Source organism: Ailuropoda melanoleuca, chromosome X (genome assembly GCF_002007445.2).
Source record: "Ailuropoda melanoleuca isolate Jingjing chromosome X, ASM200744v2, whole genome shotgun sequence".
Taxonomy (NCBI): Eukaryota; Metazoa; Chordata; class Mammalia; order Carnivora; family Ursidae; genus Ailuropoda; species Ailuropoda melanoleuca.
Window position 1 is genome coordinate 54,485,062 of NC_048238.1, and position 5,925 is coordinate 54,490,986.

At 35.9% G+C, this 5,925-nt stretch overlaps 1 pseudogene; it reads left to right on the top strand.

Moving 5' to 3' along the window:
* Window positions 1-4,082: 4,082 nt before the first annotated feature.
* On the top strand, window positions 4,083-5,296 carry LOC100473663 (annotated as a pseudogene).
* The last annotated feature ends 629 nt before the right edge of the window (window positions 5,297-5,925 follow it).

Consider the following 5,925-nt stretch of genomic DNA (forward strand, 5'->3'; position numbering starts at 1 on the left):
AATTTTTTGAGGAAACTCCATACTGTTTTCCACTTGGCTGTACCAATTGACATTCCCACTAAGGGTTCATTTCTCTCCACATCTTACCAACACTTGTTATTTCTTGTCTGTTTGATTCTGGCCATTCTGACAGGCATGAGGTAATATCTCATTGTGGTTGTGGTTTGCATTTCCCTGATGATTAGTGATGTTGAACATCTTTTCATGTGTTTTTTGGCCATCTATATGAGGAAGACATAACAATCACCTCCTAATAATAGATCCTCAAAATATATGAAGCAAAAATGAACAGAATTGAAGGGAGAAACAGACATTCTTCAATAAGAAGGGGGAGGCGTCAATACTCTACTTTCTATAATGGAGAGAGCAACCAAAGAGAAGAGTAAAGAAAGAGAAGACTCAAACTCACTGGATCAAATAAACCTAAAAGACATATAAATTATGCTGAACTCAAGAATAGGAGAATAAACATTTTCTCACATGCACAAGGAGCATTCTCCAGCGTAGAGTACATAGTAAACCACAAGTCTCAATTGATGTAAAAAAGATGGATATGATTCAAAATGTATTAACTGACCATGAGAGGATAGTTAGAAATCAATAACAGAAGAAACTAGAAAATTCACAAATATATTAAAATTAAACACACTCTTAAACAATTAATGGGTAAAAGAAGGATTCACAAGGGAAATTAAAAAATACCTAGAGACCAGTGTAAATGAAAAGACAACATATCAAAATGATGGGATGCAGACAAAACAGTTCTCAGAAGGAAATTTATAGTTGGGAGTGTCTACATCAAAAAAGAATAAAGATCTCAAATCAATATACTTCGACCCTGAAGGAACCAGAAAAGGAAGAGTGAACTACCCCAAAGCTAACAGAAAAAAGGAAATAATAAAGATTAAAGTAGTGATAAACAAAATAAAGACTAAGCAAACAATAAAGAAAATCAATGAACTCAAAAGATGATTCTTTGTGAAGAAAAACCAAATCACCAAATGGTCAGCTAGACTGAGAAAAAGAAGAGAAGATACAAATAACTAAAATGAGAAGTGAAAGTGACAGCATTACTACTGACTTTAACAAAATTAAATGAATTGTAAGGAAACAGTATGAAAAATTGTGCATCACCAATTAGATAACAGAAAAAAGGACAAATTTCTTGAAATACACAACTTATCTAAACTAACTCAAGAAGAAATAGAAAATCTCAATAGACCCATAATAAGTAAGGGGATTGAATAACTAATATAAAACCCCCAACAAAATAAAATCCTGAGTTATATGGCTTCACTGGTGATTTCTACCAAATATTTAAAGAAGATATAACACATTTGGAGTTTGTGTATGGTGTGAGAGAGTGGTCAAGTTTCATTCTTTTGCATATAGATGTCCAATTTTCCCAGCACCATTTATTGAAGAGACTGTCTTTTTTACTGGATGTTTTTTCCTGCTTTGTCAAAGATTAGTTGCCCAAAGAGCCTATGGTCCATTTCTGGAGTCTGTATTCTGTTCCATTGGTCTATGTGTCTGTTTTTGTGCCAGTACCATGCTGTCTTTGTGATCACAGCTTTGTAGTATAGCTTGAAATCTGGCAACGTGATGCCCCCAGCTTTGTTTTTCCTTTTCAACAATTCCTTGGTGATTTGGGGCCTTTTCTGGTTCCACACAAATTTAAGGGCCGTTTGTTCCTCAATGTGAGTCAGGAATCTATCAAAATCATAGAAGAGAACATAGGCTGCAACCTCTTTGACATAGGCCACAGCAACTTTTTTCATGACACATCTCTAAAGGCAAGAGAAACAAAAGCAAAAATGAACTTGTGGGACTTCATCAAGATCAAAAGCTTCTGCACAGCCAAGGAAACAGTCAAAAAAACTAAGAGGCAGCCCACGGAATGGGAGAAGATATCTGCAAATGACAGTACAGATAAGACTGGTATCCAAGATCTACAAAGAACTTCTCAAACTCAATACATGGGAAACAAATAATCAAATCAAAAAATGGGCAGAAGATATGAACAGACACTTTTCCAATGAAGACATACAAATGGCTGACAGACACATGAAAAAATGTTCAAAATCATTAGCCATCAGGGAAATTCAAATCAAAACCACACTAAGATACCACCTTACACCAGTTAGAATGGCAAAAATTGACAAGGCAAGAAACAACAATTGCTGGAGAGGATGTGGAGAAAGGGGATCCCTCTTATGCTGTTGGTGGGAATGCAAATTGGTACAGCCACTTTGAAAAACAGTGTGGAGGTCCCTTCAAAAGTTAAAAATTGAGCTATCTTATGATCCAGCAATTGCACTACTGGGTATTTACCCCAAAGATACAGACGTAGTGAAGAGAAGGGCCATTTGCACCCCAGTGTTCATAGCAGCATTGTGCACAATAGCTAAATTGTGGAAGGAGCCTAGATGCCCTTCAACAGATGACTGGATTAAGAAGATGTCCATATATACAATGGAATATTACTCAGCCATCAGAAAGAACGATTACCCAACCTTTGCAGCAACATGGACGGGAGTGGAGGAGATAATGCTAAGTGAAATAAGTCAAGCAGAGAAAGACAATTATCATATGGTTTCACTCATTTATGGAACATAAGAAATAGGAAGATCGGTAGGAGAAGGAAGGGAAGAATAAAGGGGGGGATAAATAGAAGGGGGAATGAACCATGAGAGACTATGGACTCTGGGAAACAAACTGAGGGCTTCGGAGGGGAAGGGGGTGGGGGAATGGGATAGGCTGGTGATGGGTAGTAAGGAGGGCACGTATTGCATGGTGCACCAGGTGTTACACGCAACTAATGAATCATGGAACTTAACATCAAAAACTAGGGATGTACTGTATGNGGTTACATCAAAAACTAGGGATGTACTGTATGGTGACTAACATAATAAAAAATTATTATTAAAAAAAGATATAATACAATACTTTTAGAATTCTTTTAAAAAATTAAAAAGAAGAGGACTCTTGGTAACTTAACCCATAAGGCTGCCATTACTCTGATCCAAAGCCAAATAAAAGCACTACAAGAGGGGCACCTGGGTGGCTCAGTCAGCTGGGCATCTGACCCTTGGTTTCAGCTCAGGTCATGATCTCAGGGTTGTGGGATCGTGGGGTTCCTTGCTCAGCAGGAAGTCTGCTGGAGATCCTCCTCCTTCCTCTCCTTCTCCCCTTCCCCTCCCACTCTCTCTCTCTCTCTCAAATAAATAAATCTTAATTAAAAGGCACTACAGGAAAGAAAATTACAAATCAATATCCTTTATGAATATAGATGCAAAAGTATTCAAAAAAATATTAGCAAACCAAATCCAGTAGCATATTAAAAGAATCATTCGCATGACCAAGTGGAATTTATCTCAGCTATGTGAGGGTGTTTCAACATAAGGAAATCAATGTAAGATATCAGATGAATAGAGCAAATGAAGAAATCCACATGACCATCCTAATTGATTCAGGAAAGGCATTTGACAAAATCCAACATGCTTTCGTGATATACACTCTCAGAAAACTGGGAACAGAGGGGAAATTTTTCAGCATAGGAGAGGGCATTTTTGAGAACCCCACAGTCAATATCATATTCAATGGTGAAACAATGAAAACTATACTCCTAAGGTCACTAGCAAGACAAAGATGCCCACCTTCACCCTTTGCAATTCAATGTTTTACCAGAAGTACTAGTCAGAGCTATTAGAAAAGAAAAATGAAAAGGGCATCAGAATTGGAAATGAAGGAGTAAAACTACCTATATTCATAGATTATATGATCCTATTTTTAGAAAGCCCTAAAGAATCCACTAGAAGCTACTAGAAACAAAAAACAAATTCTTTAAAGTTGCAGGGTACAAATGAACACATAAAAATCACTTATATTTCTATACGCCAGCAACAAACATTCCAAAAATGAAGAATTCAGTTCCATTTATAATACTATTTTAAAATATTAGATCTAAGGAGAGTAAAGCAGGAGAAGCTGTGGCCTCTGACACTTTCACCAAAGCAGCCATGCCAGAACCAAGGGGAGACCCAGGCTGCCACCCCATTGTTTCTCCTTTCTGCTAATTGCTCCTGCATCCTCAGACTCATTCCAACAGCCTGTTAAAACATGTGAATTACTATGAAGTTCTAGGAATGCAGAGACATGTCTCAGCCAAGAATATTAAAAAGGCGTATTGAATACTGGCACTGAAGTGGCATGCAGATTAAAATCCCAAGAATAAAGAAGAAGCAGAGAGAAAATCCAAACAAGTAGCTGAGGCACATGATGTGTAAAAAATGGGACATCTATGACAAATATGCAAAGAAAGATTAAATTATGGAGGTGGAAATGGAAGTCATTTTGACAGTCTGCTTGAGTTTGGCTTCACATTTCATAATCCAGATGACTTTTTCAGGGAATTTTTTGGTGGAAGACACCTGTTTTCATTCGATTTCCTCAGAAATCTTTTTGAGGACTTTTCTGGGAACGGAAGGAGCCCCTTCACCATGGGAGCAGGAGCCAAGGAACAGGGTTGTTTTTCTCTGCCTTCAGTGGATTTCCATTTTTTTTTTGGAGGTGTTTTTTTTTTTCCTTTTGATTCAGGATTTACTTCCTTTTGTTTACTAGGTCAGAAATTTGGAGACTCACTTTATTTTCTTCCATGTCATTTGGTGGTAGTGGGATGAGCAACTTTAAATCTATATCAACTTCTACTAAAATGGTTCGTGGCAGAGAAATCACTACAATAGAATTGTCAAAAATGCTCAAGAAAGAGAAATTAAAGAGGTCCAGTTAAAGTCCTTAACAATAAATGGTAAGGAGCAGCAGCTATGCTTGGTAAAAAGTAATTCAATGCATGCAGTTAACAGAAATGTTAAACTATAGCAAGCACCATTAGAGGATTAAGAGGAACATTTTTTTGGAAGATTTCAAAAGAATTTAACTCTCAGTATAAGTGCACTTCATCTAAAGATTTTATAAACAACTTATCAGAGCCCCTATTTGTTATTGACTTTTGAGTTTATTGTTGGAACTACATGATAGTAGCATTTTTTATCTTTGAAATTGTTGTAAATCTCTGTAAGTACTTTGTTTTTTCACTAAATGTAATCCAAGGTGGCCCCGACATTTTCATTCACTAACACCAGCCAGACCTGCTTTTCCATTGTGTTTGAAATGTGAGCTAAGTAGTGTCAGTGTCAATTATTTTTAGTATTCAGTAGTGAAAATTATTAATGTATTAATCATAATACATGTCTGGTTTGATGTAAATTGAGGATTTTTCTAGTTGTGTATGAATACTGGCAATGTAGACAAGTTTTGAATAACATTAAACTTATGTTTTAAAAAAGTGAAATTGGTAAATTGGGTCTTTGTCATTTGGTTAAAAAAAGAAATGTGAATGTGTTTGTTGCATACTTTCCTAAGTGAGACCTATAAAAAGTAAATTAATTAAAAATTATATCATTAGCAATAAATCTAGCCAAGGAGACAAAAGACTTGTACATTGAGAGCTATAAAACATTCCTGAAAGAAATTAAACAAGACCTAATTAACTACAAAGTCATCTTGTGTTTATGGATTGGAAGACTTAACATTATCATTAAGATGAGAATACTATTACCCAAAATAATCTGCAGATTCAATGTAATCCATATCAGAATTCCAATGACTCTCTTTAAAAACCTATCCTAAAATTCATATAAAATCTCAGAAGACCCATGTTAATGCAAACAATCTTGAAAGAAGTGAATAAATTTGGACTCAGAATTCTGAACTTCAAAACTTACTACAAAGCTACAGTAAGTAAAACAGTATGGTATAGGTATTAGGGACAGACATATAGAGCAATGGGATAGGATAAAATCCCAGAAATAAACCCTCACATATATGGTCAATTCATTTTTGACAAAGTTGCCAAGACCATTC